Raw genomic sequence first — 20748 nt, forward strand, 5'->3', positions numbered from 1 at the left:
CTTCCATGCTTAATGGAGGATAACCCATATCTGGTGGACATGTTCCTGGTTGTATGACTTATCGTGTAGCTAATTCCTAGGCATTCCTTGATGGCTTTCCTTGATTTGTGTTCAACATGACTCTTGAAGCCTAAAAGCTTAGCAACCACTTCACTCTTGTGATGAAGATAGTAGACCCATGTGATGCATGAAAAGTCATTAACAAAAGTAAGGATGTAGCAGCCTTGGTTGATTGATGTCACTACAAAGGGTCCTGCTAAAACCATGCGAATGAACTGAAGAACAACTAGAGCTCTTGAAGACTTCCCTTTATCATACTTCTCTTCAAGATGCATATCATTGAACATAATGAACACTCACCCTTAGAAAAATTAATGTTAGGTAGACCTTTGACCATGTGTTTTAAGCAAAGTTATTGAAGGTAGCGGAAGGCAATATGACTAAACCTCTCATGCCATAATTTGATGTGTGAATTAGAGTGAGTCAACAAGGCTTGAGAAGGAGACTTAGGCACAAATTGGGAGAAAGAATAAAACCTCTTATCATGATTGACTTTCCCCACTACAACCAATGAATCGTCTCTAAGACTGAACACCATCACTGAATCTAGAAGAAACTCAACTTTGTGACCATCTCCAAGGTGATTGATTTGGTAAATTGAGAGGATATTGGAACTAAGGTTTGTAACATAGAGATCATCTTTAAATTCCCCATTTTCTATTTCCACATGTCCTTTCCCTTCAACTTCTATTTTAGTATCATCTCCCATCAAGATGTGTGGTACCTGTGACTGCTTCAATGAAGAAAAGTCTTCCTTTGAAGAACCCATGTGATAGGAGGCAACTGAGTCAAGTATCCATTCCAAAGAAGAACTTGTGTTTTCCATAAGTGCTTGCCCTTTTCCCTTTGAAGAGGTTGTAGTTGAATCCTTGGAAGTACCTGGCACTTGAATTTTGTTCTTCTTGAGTAGGTTTTCCAACTCATCGATTATCATAGTCTTGCAATGACGCTTATCATGATTTGGCTTTTTGCAATATGCACAAGAAAGTTTGTCCTTCTTTTAATTGCTTCCCTTCTTGTTGGAAGAACAATTGCCTTCCTATGAGGAGGATTATTGTGTCTAAGATTGTGATTTCTACTTCCATTACTTCTTCTTGCTATTGTTTTTCCCTCTTTGACTTGACTGGTTCTCATCACTAGCCACCAAGGCTTTTGTCTTTGATGTCATGAGAAGTCCCAAATCTATCAAGTGAGATTGTTCAAAAATCAACATTTCTATAAATGCAGCAAATATAGGCTTCTAGTAAGCACTTCCTATGGTCAACCTATGTGTATTATAACTCGAAACAAAGGAACCATACTCTGAAGGTAGCCTCTTTAGGATGTGATGAGTCAACTTGTCATCCTTCATGGGATTTCCACAATCTTTAAGTAGTGCCCTATATTCATTGGCTTTGTTGATGTAATCTTGAATTGTGTCAAAGTTCTTTGGATCCAAGAGAAGTAGATCGTCCTCAATCTGAAATCCCTTTTACTCATCCACTTACCATACAATGATTCAAGTGTGTCCCATGCAGGTTTGGATTCGTTGAAATTAGAAATGTGAAAGAAGAGATATCTATGTACACAATTCCTAATAATTCCTAAAGCTTATTGGTCTTGTTTTTGCCAATCAATGAGTGTCGTAGCATTAGTGGGTTTGGAAATTTTTCCATCAACATAAAGACTTAAAACTTTTTCCATTAATCTACTCCATGCAATATCTTTCCATGTAGAATAATTAGGTGAAGTTAGAAGTGGAGATTTAGGTGAACCCATGATGCAGAAATGAAAAGAGCACAAAAGAGAGACACAATACACAATACACACCCCCCCTTTTCACTCAATCAAAAGATCCCCCATAAAAGATGATTTTGGCACTTTATATGTAGTACATGTACAATAGGCCACTTGTCAAAATGGAAAAAGTGGACTTTTGATTTTTCTTTTTACAATTGCCTTTTGAGGTCCAAATCTGTCACTAAGCACTATAGCTCAAATGTACAATAATTTTGAAAAGTAATCAAAGCAATACAATGCAGATAAAGCCCTAATTCTAAAAGTGAGATTTTTTTCCATACAAACCTAGAATTTGACTGCAAATCTAGAAAGTAGATAAAAAATAACACACTTTCAAAAAAATGAAACCTATTTTCATGTTTAGATGAGCTCGTACGGAGCGTTTGAAGTTGCAAAATGTAGGATTAAATAGGTACAGTCACCAAAAAATGTAATTTCTAAAAAAATCCTTGCACCAAAACTAGAAAAGAACACCACCATTGGAAATTTTAGGAAATTTTACCCAAAATCAAAAAAAAAATGCACCTAAATTAGAATCTAGATGACCAAGTTATGAGCTCTCAAAGTCAGGCTGCCAAATCAAAAAGCAATCTGGAGAGGGGTTTGAGCAAAAAATGCTATCTTAAATTTGATGGACAAAGAACCATTGCAACAGTTATAAAATGATTGGTTTTGACAATCAGATGGTCATCAAATTTAACCTTGTAAAATGCTGACGTCAGTGGAAAAAATAGTCCCCTTGGCTGACATGGCAATACGAAAATCTAACGTGGCAAATGTTATGTGGCAGGCAACAATGTGGAAGCAATATACACATACCCATCATTTATACATAAGAAATAAATATACAAATTTCATTTCTAAAGGGTTCCTTCACATTGAGTCATGTTTAAGAAAGTTTTATCAATAAGTTTAAGTCTTAATTACAATGTCTATAATCATAAATGAATGAAAGATACATGATCTCATAAGAACATATATAAGAATAACCAATATGATAAAGTACATCTAGATGACATCATCTACTACATGTGTCACAAGGTATGCAATAGTAGATACAAGCACATTGGTATACAATACAACATGTCAGAGGATCTCAAGATACAAGATACATAATACATAGATACATCAAATGAATAGAAGTCTCCAAGACAAGAAGAAGAATGATAAAGGTATATTTGTATCCATGGACATCTAATAACTGTCAATCTATAGGGGACCAAAATGGTAAGAAGTCCCTACCTCCCAACCGTTTGGTCACCTAATCAGGCTACTACTCCCACCGTGCAAGAGAGATAATGTGTGATCCACATACAAATAATCAAATCATAAAACAATCCTAGAAAAGGGACCTTGATAGCCAAATCTACCTCAAAGGTAACTCAAACTTATAAAGAAAAGATAACCAAAGTCAAAAAGAAAATCATCCAAACCAACATCACATACCAAAATCAACAATAGATACCAAGTACAAATCAAAGATCAAAACCAAAAAGATACAACCACCTCCAAACCAATGTCAAGTGTCACAAGCACAATAACCAACAAATAAAAATGATCATCAATAAAAGTAAACCACCTATCACTAACTCCTACAATGAAAGCACCATCAATGAATAACTGACACTCATCAATAAAAGTCAATTTTTTCAATAATAACTACCATCCAATCAATAAATAATAACTCATGATAAATACACCACCAAAGTTAAATATAAAGAAAGTGCAAAGGAGACTCAGGCTACATACTATGGAGTCTCATCACATGAGCTAATTTTAAGGTTACCCTAGTAGTCTCTTAGGACCCCATCCCCCTAGTGACTCTATACGAAACCAAAATACCCTCTCATGAAGATGAGGAAACTAGTCGTACCTCTCAAGGTATCATCTCATTCCCATCCTTAGCCTATGCAAGCACTTAAGGCATGGACGAGGAAAAATCTCTAACTTATCTTTTTAATTTGTCCGAAGGTATGGGTGAGGAAAGATTTTTAATTATTATGTTATCACTTGTTACATGACTTACAATGAGTTACTCGAGTAGCCACTTTGGACCTTGGCCCCCATTACAAGCCACTCCCATAAATATGCACCTAGACTACCTTCCCAAAACTCAAAAATGACAATTGTGTCCCATACCACAAAAGTAATATTGATCAAATTTGGTTCCTTAAAAGGCAACCCAAAAATAACATTGGTTCTCAAAACCCAAGTTCTCATAAATGCTCATCAAAATAAATCTCAATTTGAATCATAAAATACATCATGGCATCTAATCAAATAATCATAAAAGAAATCTCAAAAAATGTCTCTCGTGCACATCCTAACTTGGCCAACTAAACAAGCCACAAAGAAAAACCATCACGAAAATAAAAATCACAAGACTATAAATAGAATATTTAAGAAAGTACATAGTTTTTAGCCATATAATTTAATTTCATCATTTCTCTTGTTTAGTTTGGGTCATAGAGATGTGTTTAAAATTAAAGTAAGAATATACATGTTAGTATAAATTGTTATGATACTATATTTATTTAAATCAATAAGTATTTAATTGTCAAATCACTTTGTGCATATAAAATATCATGCAATATTAACATGTTATTAATTTAAATAATCATAAATCATGAATGATTTAATTAATAACATAAATCTATATTATTAGATTAAATATTAATATCAATTTCATTTCTAAAATATTAATATGACTTCTATTTAAGTATAATATTAATATTTATTTTTCCTTTAATTCATAATGCAACTACAAGTAACTCAAACTTGAAATTGTAATTTTAATTAAGTTATCTACAATTTCTCTCATAATATTTAAATATTCATAACTAGATTATATAGTGAACTCCACTATAACTTCTCTAAAAATATAACTACGTCACAAATATATATTTATTAACGTGTAACTCCACTTGCACTAATAAATATATAACTTGAAGGCAAGAGCGTACAACACAACGGTAAATTGTGAGCCTCTTATCAAAGAGGTCTTGAGTTTGAATCTACTCACAAATTAATAAATAATAATTAATAGCAACACATAATAATTAATCTTGGCTTTGGCCTCTTACTGATTTTATATATATAACTTGAGTTATAACCCACTAAGAGTTTTGAAAAGGATTAACATTTTTAAATCCAAAAATTATATTATATTTTTTATAAAATAAAAATAAACATATAATTAATATTTTGCATGCCTTTGATCTCTCAAATCATGCAACCATAATATACTTAATTTTCTATCTTTAGTATATTTGTTTTCACGTGCATGTTTAAGTTTAGTTACAACATGATTTCCTCTCAATTAATCTTTTATTTTACCAAAAATTTTGCAATTGAATTATTTTAGATATAAGAAGAATATTTATCTTTATTTGAAAAATTCATTATAATCACATGATTCTAATGGTAAATTTAAAGTTGAAACCCAAACTGTTCAATTTGTTGATTTTCTTCCAATTTTCTTCTAATCAAATTTTCCCTATATTGGAAAGGGTTTTAAGAGAATACAATCATAATAATTTTCTAAATTGTTCTACATTTTTCCTCAGTCAAATTTTCTTGATTAATTTGTTTTTCTTTTCAAAATTTATAACATAATTCTTTATCAAAAAATCAATATAATTAATTAATAAGTACTATCCAAGCACCCAAGAAGACACAAAGTAGACAAATCTTTCAATAAAATTCTAGAATGGGTTTTCAAACCCTACCTCAAAATCATAGCTAAAATCTGAGACAATTTGTCAATGCATGCAAATGCAAACCCTCTGAAACTTTTAACAATTATTTATCTTCAATTCTAAATTTTGCTCCCTAAACCCTATGTGTCCCTCAGATGAACTACAAACCCTTTAATAAAGAACCATAACCCTAACTAGGGCTTCAATTCACAATTACTAAAAGCCGCTAACTTTATTAAATAATAATTACTTTAATTATTTAATCCTATCATATACACTTAAATAACTTTTTAATTAAACTATTATTTAATTTACTTTTCCTCCACTTTATTCATTAGTGCAAGCATAATTTATTATTTAAATTTATAATAATAAAATCTCATTATTTGAATACAACTTATTTAAATATTATTAATTAAATAATTATAAAAAAACAATATTATTGTTGATCTCTAAGCCTTGTTGCCTATTATTGTCCAACACATACTTATTTTCTAAGCAGCGTTGGTCAGTCATCACTAGGACCAAGCCATCCTAAGAAGGTCAAGCTACATGCACTTGATTATATTTCACTACATACCAAACAAGTCAAAAGTTGTTGAGTACTCCAGTAGAGACTAGATCACAATACATGTTGAGTGAAACATATGGAGACTAAGCTTGAAAAGGATTAACATTTTTTAATCCAAAAATTATATTATATTTTTATAAAATAAAAATAAACATATAATTAATATTTTTGCATGTCTTTGATCTCAAATCATGCAACCATAATATACTTAATTTTCTATCTTTAGTATATTTGTTTTTACGTGCATGTTTAAGTTTAGTTACAACATGATTTCCTCTCAATTAATCTTTTATTTTACCAATAAATTTTGCAACTGAATTATTTTAGATATAAGAAAAATATTTATCTTTATTTAGAAAATTCATGATAATAACATGATTCTAATGGTAAATTTAAAGTTGAAACCCAAACTGTTCAATTTGTTGGTTTTCTTCCAATTTTCCTGTAATCAAATTTTTCCTATATTAGAAAGGGTTTTAAGAGAATACAGTCATAATAATTTTCTAAATTTTTCTAGATTTTTTCTCGATTAATACGTTTTCCTTTTCAAAATCTACAACATAATTCTTTATCAATTAATCAATACAATTAATTAATAAGTATTATCTAAGCACCCAAGAAGACACAAAGTAGACAAACCTTTCAATAAAATTTTACAATGGGTTTTCAAACCCTACCTCAAAATCATAGCTAAAATCTAAGACACTATGTCAATGCATGCAGATGCAAACCCTCTAAAACTTTTAACAATTATTTTGCTTTAATTCTAAATTTTGCTCCCCAAAACCTATGTGTCTCTCAGATGAACTACAAACCCTCTAATAAAGAACCATAACCCTAACTAGGGCTTCAATTCACAATTACTAAAAGCCACTAACTTTATTAAATAATAATTGCCTTAATTATTTAATCTTGTTGTGTACACTTAAATAACTTTTTAATTAAACTATTATTTAATTTACTTTTCCTCCACTTTATTAATTAGTGCAAGCATAGTTTTTATTATTTAAATTAATAATAATAAAATCTTATTATTTGAATGCGATGTATTTAAATATTATTAATTAAATAATTATAACAAAATAATATTATTGTTGATCTCTAAGCCTTGTTGCCAATTATTTTCCAACACTTATTTTCTAGGTAGCATTGGTCGGTCATCACTGGGACCAAGCCATCCTAAGAAGGTCAAGCTACATGCACTTGATTATATTTCACTACATACCAAACAAGTCAAAAGTTGTTGAGCACTCCAGTAGAGACTGGATCACAATACATGTTGATTGAAACATATGGAGACTAAGCGGTGTAAAGATAATGTATACTAAGTGAGTCAATATGTGTCGAGCCTACAGAAACCAATGGACAGCATGAATGTTGGTTATGACCGAGCATCAGGACATTCAATTTTCAAGTAAAATAGTTTTTACATATGTGTTTTTAAAGGCAAAAACTTTATGTAAATCATTTTAGCCGACCTCTACACAATATTTTTGAATTGTAGAAATAGTTAAGGAGATAATTATGTATTTTCTTAGAGGACATCAATCCCTAGGAAGGTAGAGTAACCAATCAAAATATAGAAAAACTAAGCAGAAAAAGAATGAATTATAAATCATTTATTATGATCTTGAACCTTCCACGATTGTCTATTTAAGAGGGGATCAAACCCTAAATCAAAAATAAATGTGAAGGAAGATCGTGAATGTATGAAAAGGCTAAGGACGAAGCAAGAAAGGTTAAGTTTCATAGAGAGATTAGATAGAGCAACCTAGCAGTGAAGGTAAGAACAGAGATAATTAGATAAGGAGATCATATTTAGATATTTAAAAGAGAATATATGTAATCAACTCGATGAGAGAAAATTAAAGTTTGAGTACTAAGACATTATAACCAATGTATCAGGGAAAATATCTTAACATAGTGGTTTTCATAGACCTAGCTAAATATCCTAACAGAATGCTTACTTCATTGTAAGTTTAAATCCAATAATCAGGGTAGACTTAATAAGCTTGTAATGCTTTGAACCAACCAGGCCCCTCATAGGGTAGATCATTAGAAGTGATCAAATTGTGGCCCTAACAGGCACATTTTGTTGTTGCGGTAGTGAATATTTGTGGGTGTCATCCCTGCCCTAGTTTCACCTTCACTGTGGAGGGTTTATGGGTTACCAAAATATTTTTGTTATGTTTTTACATTTTAATGTTGATGGATGTCAGGCATAGTTAAATTTATTTCACTTTTATAATTCATGATTATATGGTATATGATCTAGATATGAGATGGATAAGGAGTGAATGTAGTTAAATTGTTATTTTCTTCAAGTAAAAAGTTTTATAGATCTTGATTCACCCCCCCCCTAGTATGTTGCTTCCTAATAAAGACTTCCAATAATTTTTATCAAATAAAAATCTCTTGAAAGAAGTCTAACAACTTGAGAGTATAGATCTTGGAGATGGAGGCTTACAAACTGGGAAAGATTAATGAGAATCAGATGATTGACATACAAATCATAGTGCAACAACTTGAAGTAGCAAAAGACGAGTTAAGAAAATCCTTAAAGAAAAGGAAAGATATGGCCATTCAGAAGAATGATACAATATATAATGAAATAAATACCAAAGAATTTCTTGATAGTGGGAATTCTAGTGAAAGTGATGTAGCAATAGAAAATCTATTGGACAAGAATAGCATTATGAGTGAAGAAGTTAGAGGATTGAAGAGAGAACATGACATTCAATCAGTAAGACTATGTGAAGTGACTAAACAAAAGAAGAAAGCTAAAGAAGACAAAATTATGGCTGAAGAAGATAAAAGGATATCACTACCAGACTTGAAGAAAGGTCATCTAATGTCTAGAAGCTTATAAATAATTAGCTAGACATGATGAATCAATTGTTACTTGCAAATCAAGAGCTAAACAAAAAGGACATGGAGATTACAAATCTAAGATCATAAAGTAGCCAGCTGAAGGATGAGTTAAGATCTAAGAGATAACATCTAGAAAGAATGAATAAGCCAAGTGAAGCTATAAAGTACTTTAAAGAATTGATGAGGCCACCAAGGTCATTTAGTGATACTTCTAGTCTAGGACATATCAAGCACTCTTCATCTAGTAAAGAAGGAGAGTCATCAAGCACAGAGGGCTATTGATAGACTGAGGGGAGATATAAAGACTATAGGTAATATCCTACAACTATCTCTATGTCAAATCTAGACTCATTTTTAGTAATTATTGTCTACTCAAGGGTAGCAAGAAGCACTCCAAGCACAAGATGCCAACATTTGTGCTACCTTGATTAGCATTCAAGCCATTTGGAGCCTATACATGGAATTGTTACACAATGAACTAGCCTTTGTAGACACATTGATGAAGAAAGATTCTCATCTTTCCACTCATGAAGGCCTAGTTAAACTTATTGCTACGATAGATATCCAGTATCAGTCTCTAGAGGTAGCATATAACAATTGGGATGTAACATTGAAGATCATCATGGAGGTCCACAAAACATTTTTGGACAAACACACTATAAGTGTACCACCCAAATGACATAAGTGTCAGAAAAGGGGTAATGAGAAAGTAAAGAAATGAAGATCATAAGGGGAATACAGTTTTGAGATAGAAATAGAGGACAAAAATAGTACAAAACAAATTTACTCAAATAAGGAGTTATATAGAATTTAGAAAAAGCAAGGAACACTCAACTCGAGGGGAGTTATAAAATTTTGGAGAGGTATGATAGTTAAGTCATAAATTGTGCAAAATTTTGAAATTTTGAAATTTTGTATGAGATACAGATTATTGAGTGATGCAAATAAGTTAGGTTGTATATGCATGACAAAGTCTTTTTGCCACTCATGTCAAAAGGGGAGATTGTTGATCTCATTTTGGTTTTGACAAGGCAGTGAAAAAACACTTAGGTCATTACTTAATAGAAATTTGTATGTACTAAGCATGTAGTCTATCCTAACCAATATGTGCAGTGAGTGTGGAGCACTAGTATGTGTCAAGAAGATGGTATGTGGTGAGTCACTCAAGTGCCAAGAAAGACATATATGCCAAGTAAAATAGTAGATGCCAAGTCATTCAGGAATCGAGTTATAGCATTAAGGATATAGTGAATGTCGAGCATCAAAGCTTTCAAGTGCCAAGTAAACAGTTCTAGACATAGTTGTTTGTAATGGCAAAAAATCCTATGTAAACCATTTTTGGGCTGACTTAAGAATTTTTTATGATTCTAGAAGATAAGAATGAATCTACATTGAGGAATGCTAAAGGGATGAATTAAACAAAAAAATAGATAAATCATAGTCATTGATTCCTACCTAACCTTAGGTCACCTAATTCTTCTTAAAGAGGGAAAACCCTAAAAGAGTTCATGTGTGAAAGGAGAGGTGTGCATGCACAAACAGAGCATTCATGGTGACTAAGGAGATCTAAAAGAATTGAATTGAAAAATTTGTTAGAGAGAATAGAGGAAAGAAGAGAGAGGATAGAAGTGATACATCTGATCAAGAGGATCAAGTATACATTAGGAAAGAGGAGATCTAATATCTAGCAAAGAGGTGCTAATTGAAGGATCAAGGCTGAAACATTTTAACAAGTGAATCAATAAAAATCTCTTAACCGAGTAGTCCTAGTAGGCTTTTGTAAATCCTTTAATAGGGTGCTTACTTTATTGTAAGTTGAAGTCCTTTGACTAGGTATACTTCTAACAGGGTGTTGAAATCCTTTAACAAGATAAGATTTACTAGTCTTTGTAAGCCTTTAACAAGGTAGACCTTTCACAAGGTAGATCATAGTTTATGATCAAATTTATTGTTACCTTCATTGGATACACTTTAAAAATATAGTAGTGAAGATTTGATGTCATCCCCACTCTATTTTTACCTTCTTATTGGAGCTTTTATGGGTAACAAATTTATAGTGTTATGTGTTATTTGTTTCATGTTATGGATGAACATGTTTAGCTTGCTATTTTAATTTACATACAAATTGTGAGATGGATGTGTAGTGAATTTTTTATGGTTAAATTTTTGAAGTGCTAATTCCCCCCCTTCAAATTTTTCTTTCCAATCATTAATTCAAAAAATTGGTATCAAAGCTAAGTTCTCTAAAAAGAAGAGCTTTGCAGCTTTGAGGAAAGATCTTAAAGATGGAAGTCTACAAGTCGGAAAAAATCATTGAGAACTAGAAGATTGAAATCTATCTTGCCCCACACCAACTTAATGAAGTAAGAGTTGAGATGAAGCACTCATTAAAGAGAAGGAAAGAGATAGCTATTAAGGAAAATGGCACACATTACCAAGAGGAAGACACTACTGAATTGTTTGCATGTGAAAACTCAAGTGAGTTTGATGCAACAGTTGTAGATCTAATGGAAAAGAATGGTACCCTAACTGAAGAGGTCAAAAATCTTAAGATAGAACAAGAAGTCCAATTAGGATTTCTTGACTAAGAAAAAAAAATTAGGGAAGACAAAGTCATGTTTGAAGATGACAAAATGACTCTAACCAACAAATTGGAAGAGAAGAAATCAGAGGTAAAAAGAATTGCTAACATGCAACTAGAAATAATGAATCAAGTAATGATTACCAATCATGAATTGAATGGAAAGGACACTGAGATTAAAATCCTAAAGTTACAGAATGAATAGTTGAGGAATGAACTAAGAAAAGAAAAGGAATTTGCTAAAAGTTTCAACAAAATCAGTGAAGCCATCAAATACTTTGAGAAACTAATAAGATCTCCTAGATCTAATGATGATACTAGTGGATTGGGTTACATCAGTACTGAAGAAGGAGAATTGTCTAAAAGTGGTGAACAAAGAAACAACAAGGTAAGAACTACAAACTCACTTATCATAATTGTGGAAATTTAGGTCATACAACAAATATTTATAGGAGCAATAATGCAATTCAAAACCCTAAGTAGATATCCATGGGTTACTATCATAAATGCAACAAGCAAGGACATCAAGTACATGAATGTAGAATGAAGACCTTAAGCACACAAGTATTTGAAGGATATTTCTACAATTGTTAGAAGTATGAACATAAAGCATATGAATGCAGATCCAATGCCAAGTGGACATTAAACAAGTAGAAAAAGGTACAACATAATGGAAAATCCTACAATTGGGATTACAACACGAGGTATAGTTGTCATTATTGTTAAGAGTATGGATATATTCCTAAAAATTGCATTAGAACACATTTTAGAAGTGATTACAGTAGATGGTTGAGTCAAATTACATGCTTTACTTGTTTGAAGACTGGTCACATCAACACAAATTGTCCAACAAGGTCAAAAGAACCAAGAAGTGAATTCAATAAAGGAAAAGAGAAGGTTGATGTTGAGAACAGTCAAAGTGCATATGAACAAGACATGGAAGAAAAGGAAAGATTACAACACATCAAGTTTAGATGAGGTCACTTCATCCAATTGATTACGTGATCACATTACCCCCAACTAAGAAATCAAAAGGTATGTATAGGACTAATATCTCAATGATATATTTTACATCAGCTCAAAGAATCTAAGTTTTGAAAATATTATTTATGCATGAATTAAGATGCAATGGAATAGTTAGAACCTAGAAGAAATCTTTAGTTTTTTTAGTTTTCATGTTGTTGTCGAGCATGAAAAGTTTCACAGTTACTATCGAGCATGAATGGAATTTTATTTGGTGTCAAATTGTGAAGGTATGATAGAATTGATTGAGCATGCTATGTAAAACCAAGAAAAGTGGAAGTCATGTGTAATCCAAGTGATTTGGAAACCCTATATTGAATGAGCTTATAGTTATGTAAGCATTAAGCATTTATTACAAAAATTTAAGGGTTATGTAGTCATTTCTCAACTCATTTTCACTGATTCAAGATTGGAGAGAGCATGAAGAGAATAAAGGTGAATTTCAGTGGGATATTCTTGTGTTTGAAAACCAAATTCAACTGTAACTTGACATATTCATCAAATTGTGAATGTATTTTACTAGTGTTGAGTTTCATTGCTTGAGTTTTTGTAAACCTTTAGATATCAAATTTGGTTGCAAGCTCTTCTACAAATGTTAGAAAAGAGGGAAAGGAAGTTTTGAATGTGCAATTTATTATTAATGAGATTAGACAACCACCTTTCTAGGCAATACCTGAAATTGCATACAAAGGAGACCTATCTGGTGCGTTATCAATGATATCACCAAAAGTCTTAATGATATAGGATGTCAAGTGTTGCTATAAATGAAAATTTGGAAGTGTAGGTGATATGGAAATAAAGGGATTGTATAGTCAACTTTGTGATAATGGAATTTTAAGGGAACAGAATATAATTGTAGAAAGGAAAGGGTTGACCCATGTCCTAGATTTCCCTAATCTGTTCAAGACTAAATAGATAAAGATTTTTCTTAGTAGAATATATGATAACTTTATTTGGCTAGAAGATGGACCCATTAAGATCACTAAAAGGATCATTAGCTAAGTGTCAGTGTATCCTACTCTAGACTGACTCAAGAGCATGTGAAATGACTCAAAAGAGATGATTGAGAAGAACATGGTGTAGTATGGAATTACAAGGGAATTTCTATTGATTCTATCTTAGACCCCCTAATTTTTTTTTCTATGAGACAGTGTGTCATGCATGGTAGTAGATTTAGGCTACAAGATAGTGAAGAAGGACCACACTTATGACCTTGTTGAGTTGCAACTCCAAAAATTATTAGAAAACTTGGAGGCCATAAGAAAGAAAAAGAGTACACAATGAAAATTTGGTTCACTTCTATTTTTTATATTCTTTTATGTTTGGGAAACATTTCCTTCATTTGGAAAAGTTGCTTGGAAGACCAATAGGTCTATTGCAGTTTAGATTGGAGAGTTCATAGAGCAACTCGGTGATAACTTTGAGTTAGTAATGACAAGTTATTTTGAAGACTTTAAGAAGTCTATGAAACAGAGATTAAGGATTCCAATATCACAAGTTGAGAAACATTATGATTGTGTTTTCATTCTAGTTGATATTGATTATACATATGTGCAGGCAATCCTACCTAGGGTCAGATGGCTTAAGACCTTTCCATATGAGATAAATATTGATGAGGCATCAATAACTATTACAGCTCTATTATTAGAGGAAATAGATAAGAGTGCCACCTCATTCGGGAATTATGAGGAAGCCAAGTCCAGAATTACAATCAACTTGAAGATAGCTTTTGTGGTTAGAAAGAAGAATAAATGTGTGAAGAAGCTAAAGGAAAGATTTGATGAAGGGGTAAATGAAGAAGAAGAAGAATAGGAAGAAGAGGAATAACAAGTCCAAGCCCCTTTAGAAATTACTCAAGGAAAAGGAGAAGATGAGGGAGCTCATGAAGAAGGTGTCAAGGGAGAAGAACCTGAGGAAGCACTCAAGCCTGCTGAAAAGAAAAGAAAGGCTAAGGAGCCTATAGTGGAGAAACCTAAGAAGAAGGTTGTGAAACTATCACAACAAAAGCCATCCGCTCTAGTTACCAGGGCTAGCACAAGGACAGCCACTAAAAAAGTGTGTAAGAATTTGGTATAGCTCTGATACCATGTAAGAATTTGCCTAAGGCAATAATTCAACACCAAGATCAAGAAGCTTAGTAGATAGCACAAGAGAGACAAATGATGATCAAATGAAAATGGATATCAGATAATTGGATGAATACATTATAGAAGTGCCTTGTATATAAAGGCAACTAATATGACTAGGAGTCAGCAAAGAGATGAGCATAACAACTAAGAACATGTCCACTAAGAGTGGATTATCCTCCATTGTGCATGAATGTACATGAACAATGTGAGGATAAGAATGCAAAGGTGTATCTTGTAAAGAGATGTAGTAGACAACATATGCTCAATTGGAGTGCAAACTATTGTGTTGTCAACATGAAAACTCATATGAGTATACAAACTCCTATGTGTCTACATGACAACTAATATGCTAATGCATTAACCTAAGTAAACTTAAGTAAAGTTTAATTAGTAAATACTTAATTACACCAACATCCCCCCTTAAGTGCAACTTAGGGGAATGCACTTAAACTCACAAAAGCTAGATGCTAATGCAATATGGGTCCTAGCTACTAGGCCATGTTAGATATCCATGTAAAAATTTTAAAAAAGAATGCAAGCTCTCACAAAGTGGAGAAAGAGAGAAAACCTCATGGGAAAAACCCTCCCCCCAAAAAGAGAGATGAAAAAAAAAGATGCATGGATGCATGGAGTAATTAAGACCCTCCCCATTACAATATACATCATGTATATACAATAGAGAAGTATGAGAAGGACAAAACCCCATAAGAGGAAAAGGTCACCCCCATAAGAGAGAAGTAGAAGAAGAAGAAGAAAGGAGACAAGGTAGTTCCCCCACCCCAATACAAAGTGCACATCAATGATAGTTGCTCCAACCTGAATGTAGAAGTTGATCCTTGACTACTGAATAATATTCCTCCCCTTAGGAAGAAACAATGTCATAGGTACATATGAGATGCTTCCCCAATGTGTAGAAAAAATCCTGAAGATGAATGGTGTCTCTAAAAATTACTCAATTATCCCTGTGTCGATACTAACGATGGCCCCTTCCAACACTACTAAAAAGAACAAGTTTGGATCTAGCAAGGATGGATGTAGAACATGTCCCAAAGAACCAATTTTTTCCTTCAATGATAAAGAGACCTCTTGCAACTATTGTACTTAAGGATTCACAATCATATCAACCTTGTAAGACTGATCATGTAGAGAATGGACAAGAGGCTCAAAGTGTTCCCTTGCAACAACTAAAGAAGGATCATATTCATCAAAGAGAAGATGTAGATCATCAATAATGTCTCCTAGATCTACTATGTAAGACTCCACAAACAAACCTAAAATATATGTCAAGTAGTCATCCCCTAATGCTAGAACTGGAAGACAAGGTGTACCCAACTATACTAAATTACATGGACCTATCACTATAGCAATGTATGTATGTGGAATTTGCTAATTTTATGACCTCATCCTACATCTGTTAGAAGGATACTCCACATCTAAACCTATTGAATCACTATCACTGTTGTCATTATCAGTTTCCACAATGTATGAAATATGGAGAGGATTAGAGGATAAGCTATGTGAACTTTCCTCAAAGTGAAAATTCCTCTCTATGAATATCTTATGAGTCTTAGGATCCATAAGTCTATATTCCTTAACACTTTCTTCATATCTAATGAAAGTACTAGACCTTGGTGATGGTGCCTTGCATTCCCTTGAAGATATGTGTGCCCATGCTAGACAACCAAAAACTTTGAAGTGTTTCACAACTAGTTTTCTTATGTACCATGCCTCAAAAGGAGTCATTCCATCTAATACATTATGAGGATACCTATTAAGGATGTGATTGGAACTACTTATAGCTTCTACCTCAAGTGATGGATCAAGAGACTTAGCTTGAATCATACAATTTGCCATTGACTTAAGAGTTTTAATCCTCATTATTGCAACACTTGTCTTTTGTGGACTAAATGCAACAAGATTTTGAAGATCAATACCCTCAAGTTCACAAAAGTCTCTAAGTCTTGAGTTCACATATCTACTTTCATTTTCCATACAAAGAACCTTGATGGCTTTACATGATTGCTTCTCAACATGACTCTTGGAGGCTAGAAACTTATCAAACACTTCATTCTTGTGATCAAGAAAGTAGACCCATGTGTAGTGTAAAAAGTCATCAATTAAAGTTAGGACATAGAAACCCTTGCTAACTAATATCACTGAAATAGGGCCTACTAGAACCATGTGAACCAACTCAAGAACAATTGATGCTCTCCAAGACTTCCTTTTGTCAAACTTCTCTTCTAGATGCATATCCATTGAACAAGATGAATATTCACCCTTAGAAAAGTTGATTGTATGTATAACTTTGACCATATTTTTTGAGCTAAGTTGATGAAGATAGTAGAAGGAAAGATGTCCATACCACTCATGCCATAATTTACTTTGTGATTGTGAATGTGTCAACAAGGCATGTGAAGGAGACTTAGGCACAAAGTGGGAAAAAGAATAAAGACTTGTGTCATGATTAACTTTACCCACTGCAACCAATGAATCATCCTTAAGATTTTGCACCATTATTGAATCAGGAAGGAATTCAACTTTATTTCCACCTCCATAATGATTGATTTGGTAAATTGAAAGGAGATTAGTGTTAAGGTTAGGAACATAGAGAACATATTTGAACTCTCCATTTTCCATCTCAACTTGTCCTTTCCCTTCAACTTCCACTTGTGTATCATTCCCTACAAAGATGTGAGGTACCTTAGATTGCTCCAATGAAGAAAAGTGTCCTTTTGAAGAAGCCATATGATGTGAGGCACCTGAGTCAAGAATTCATTCCCTTGAAGAACTTGAACTTTCCATAAGTTCTTTCCCTTTGAAGTGGGTGCATTTGAATCCTTGGAAGCATTTGGCACATTGATTTTGTTCTTCCTAAGTAAGTTTTCCAACTCATCTATTCTCTTAGTCTTGCACTGATGCTCATCATGATTTGGTTTCTTTCAATATGCAAAAAATAGTTTATCCTTCTTTTGGTTGTTTCCCTTCCTGATGGAAGAAGAATTGCCTTGTTGTGAGGAGGGAGATTGTTGTATCTCTGATTGTGATTTTGGTTGCGACTTCTTTTTCTTATTGTTGGTGAAACTTTTTCTGCCTTGATTTTTTTGGTTCTCATTACTGGCCACCAATGCTTTAGATTTTGATGACTTGATAATTATCATATCTATCAACTTGAATTGTTCCAACATCAGCATTTTTTCAAATTTATCAAATGAAGGCTTAGTGAAGGCACTTCCCATGGTCAACTTGTGAGTGTTGTAACTCAAAACAAAAGATGCATACTCTAAAGGTAGCCTCTTCAAGATGTGATGAATCAATCTATCATCCTTCATGGAATTACCAAAATCCTTAAGTAGTACTCGTAGTTCATTGGCTTTATTGACATAGTCTTGAATTGTGTCAAAATTCTTAGGATCCAAAAGAAGTAGATCATCCTCAATTTGGAATCCCTTTTCCTCATCCACCTTACCATACAACCCTTCAAGTTTTTCCCAAGCACCCTTGGCATCCTTAAAGTTGGAAATGTGGAAGAAGAGATCTCTATGAATACAACTCCTAATAATTCCTAAAGCCTAGTTGTCTTTAGTTTTCCAATCAACTTGTACATTAGCATCAGTTGGTTTTATGATTGTACCATCAACATATAGATTTAAACCTTTTTCCATTAGTCTACTCTATATAATATCTTTCGATGTAGTATAATTGTGTGAAGTTAAAAGTGGAGTTTTAGGTGAACCCATGATGCAAAAATTAAAAGAGCATAAGAGAGAAAGAGAGACACAAGAAAACAAGACACCCCTCCAAATTACTCAATCAATGAACCCCCCAAAGATGATGCTTTTGACACTTTATATATAGTGCATGTACAATTGGCCACTTGTCAAAATAGACCAAAGTGGACTTTTGATTTTTATGGTTACAATAGAAAAGATGAAGCTATAGCATACTCAAGTACAATAAGACACCAGATCTTTCAAGGATCTAAATTAATTACAAGTGCAAAAACAAGCCAAAATTGACCGAATTCAAAAAGTACTATGTCTACCCAAAATTACTCCAAACTGATACTAGATCTAGAAAGTAGACAAAAAACCATGCACTTTCAAAAAAATAGCACTTGAATATGTGTCTAGATGAGCCTGAATGAAGCCTTTAAAGTTGAAAAAATTGGGATTTGTGATTTTCAAAAAAATTCAAGAATAGGGATTGCAAACAACCTGTAGCAATATGTAGATCATGAAATTCACCCCAAAAAAATGCTCATAAAAAAGGAGTCCATATGAGGGAGATATCGTTGTTTGAAAATCACCTTTGTAATTATAATTTTTGAATCATTGTCGTCACACCTCCAAAAATAAAATGACTCTAGAATTCACCTCAGATGTCCAATTTTGATGAAACAAAAGTCAATTTAGGGGTTTTTTGGCCTTCTGAATATGATGCCAACATTTGATTTGCACTAGCAAGCTCCAATCTTGACCTGCAAAAAAATCTCTCTAATGGCTATGCAATGAAACTCCTATGGCTCTGATACCATTTAAGAATTTGGTATAGCTCTGATACCATGTATGAATTTGCCTAAGGTAATAATTCAACACCAAGATCAAGAAACTCAGTAGATAGCACAAGAGAGACAAATGATGATCAAATGAAAATGGATATCAGATGATTGGATATCAAATAATTGGATGAATACATTATGGAAGTGCCTTATATATAAAGACAACTAATATGACTAAGAGATAGCAAAGAGATAAGCATATTAACTAAGCACATGTCCACCAAGAGTGGATTATCCTCCATTGTGCATGAATGTACATGAAACAATGAGAGGATAAGAATGCAAAGGTGCATCCCATAAAGAGATGTAGTAGACAACATGTGCTCAATTGGAGTGCAAACTACTATGTTGTTAACATGACAATTCATATGAATCTACAAACTCCTAGGTCTCTACATGAAAACTAATATGCTAATGCATTAACCTAAGTAAACATAAGTAAACTATAATTATTAAATACTTAATTACACCAAAAAATTCAAGGTTGCTAAGAAACCTAAAGGTAAAAGGATTATTGCTTCAGCAGAGCCGAGCCAACTAGTGAAGAAGACTTATGAAAGGAGAAAATGTGTAGCTCTAGTTGAGTTAGATGATGAGAAGAGAGATTTAGATTACATGAGTCAATTCAAGGTGGTAAGCCATAGTCCCTCCTCTAATTTAGATAACTTGCATGCCAATATAAAATCAAATGCAAATTTTTCTAGTCTTGCACACATAGATTTTGATAAGATAGGTAAAGTTGAACAAAATACTATTGAAGAAGCCATATATGTGATGATGGCTACATTTAAATCAACTATTATAGAGATTTCCAACTCATTACCTAAGAGTCTTTATGACCAAGTTGATTAGAAATGGAAATACATCTTACAAATTGAAAGATAGATAAGGGAAACCACTTTAGCCCAAGTCATGCTTGAATTGCCAAAGATAATGATAGATGAGGCTATGGAGTTGCACAAAAGTAAATTTACTCCAAAATATAGAGCATTCAGTATATTGAAGAAGAACATAGAGGATGTGGTAACAAAGAATAAAGCAATATTGAGAAATATTTACAAGTTACCTATTCTTGCTATAACAAAAAAATGTGAGCAAGAAATGGAAAATCCTACGAAAAATGTACAACAAGCAGTTGAGACTACAAAAGATGTATCTTTCAAGGATGGTCATATGGATGGCACTGAGAAAATAGTAGGAGAAGAGTTCATAGCTAAGGAGGAGGAGAAAGATGATCAAATTGTATCTGAGGTACAAGTGTCAAGTGCCAATCCTCCACATGAAGACCAAGTAAGTTAGTGGGACTTAGTAAAAATTGAGGATGTTTCTAAAAATTCTTCTCAGAACATCAATCCTTTGACTGAGGATGATCTAAAGAAGATATTGAAATGTTCCACGATGGTAGATACTTTATGCTCAAATCCTGTATTGGTGAGGATTGATGAAATTGCAAAAGCAGATATGGTGGTAGAAGGGGA

This window comes from Cupressus sempervirens, chromosome 10 (assembly GCF_028749045.1).
Source record: "Cupressus sempervirens isolate cs-2001-9-10 chromosome 10, ASM2874904v1, whole genome shotgun sequence".
Lineage (NCBI taxonomy): Eukaryota > Viridiplantae > Streptophyta > Pinopsida > Cupressales > Cupressaceae > Cupressus > Cupressus sempervirens.